General features: G+C 36.9%; 1 protein-coding gene across 1 annotated transcript in view; it reads left to right on the forward strand.

Annotated features, from left to right (window-relative positions):
- LOC107087403 (E3 ubiquitin/ISG15 ligase TRIM25-like) overlaps positions 1–1,364 on the forward strand; it is a 13,129-nt gene that overhangs the window by 815 nt on the left and 10,950 nt on the right. The window lies entirely within an intron of this gene.

Raw genomic sequence — 1,364 nt, forward strand, 5'->3', positions numbered from 1 at the left:
TGGAGAAGCTCTCAAAAATAGAGGATTACCCCCAGTTTCTCCAGAACTACCCCTCACTGTCAGCACTCAGTGAGTCTACACACTCATCCAGCATCAATATTCGTCCTCTGAGATACTTTGAGGATGTGACAGCAGCTGTTTCAGAGCTCAGAGAGAAACTACAGGACATCCTGAGAGACACATGGACAAACATCTCAGTGGCAGTATCTGATGTTGATGTCCTGCTGTTGACACCAGAACCAAAGACCAGAGAAGACTTTTCAGAATATTTTCGATACATCAGTCTGGATCAGAACACAGCACACATGAATCTCTTGCTTTCTGAGGATGACAGAAGAGCGACTTTAGTCAAAAAGAAACAGCCCTATGTTGAACATCCAAACAGATTCAATTATTGGATTCAGGTCCTGAGTAGAGAAAGTCTGACTGGGCGTTGTTACTGGGAGGTAGAGTGGAGTGGCAGAGGTGTTGAAGTAGCTGTTTCATACCAGAATATCAGCAGAGTAGGTAACTCATATGAATGTGCCTTTGGATACAATCCTAATTCCTGGGCTTTAAGATGTGATGGTAAAAGTTACACATACAGATTTAACAAAGTCCAAACTCCAGTATCAGGTCCAGTTTCCTCCAGAATAGGAGTGTATCTGGATCACAGAGCAGGTATTCTGTCTTTCTACAGCATCTCTGAAACCATGACTCTCCTCCAAAGAGTGCAGACCACATTCACTCAGCCTCTATATGCTGGGATTCAGTTCTTTTACTACTATGTTTCCTATCCAGGAGAAGAAACAGCTGAGTTTATTAAACCATAATAGGAATTAATGGTATTGGCTATAGAGAACTGAAAACAGTGTATCCACATAAACTAATTACTTTTATCTATTGTACTCTACTTTTTGTAATATTTACTATGAACGTTATTATACCTTATACTGGTGTCCTGTACCTCTGCTTCATTATACTTGCTATTCGATTATAATTCACCTTCTTTGTCTAATTTCTAAAACATCTTGGAAATTTGGGATTTTTAAAGAAAATGAAGGGAACTTTATGCTACAGTGATGATTTGACCATTTTAATTGATCAAAGTTTCTAAGATTATCTGCTAACTTTATTCTAACCAGCTGTTAGTTTGTTTCTGTATAACCGCTTGGATACTACTTATGTTTGCTTGATCTAAATTAAATCCTATGTCATTTTTTTCTATCAATGTCTTAAGTTGTATCCAATCCTTCAGAAGAATTAATCAACTTTAAAGATTAAACTGTGCTGGTTTTCTTGTTTCATTGTATTCCTTAGCTTTGATAATATATCTGAATGTAAAATTTGTATTACAAGCTCCAATTTGAAAATAAATGTAAATT

This window comes from Cyprinodon variegatus, unplaced genomic scaffold (genome assembly GCF_000732505.1).
Source record: "Cyprinodon variegatus isolate N-32 unplaced genomic scaffold, C_variegatus-1.0 Scaffold183, whole genome shotgun sequence".
In the NCBI taxonomy this organism is placed as follows: domain Eukaryota; kingdom Metazoa; phylum Chordata; class Actinopteri; order Cyprinodontiformes; family Cyprinodontidae; genus Cyprinodon; species Cyprinodon variegatus.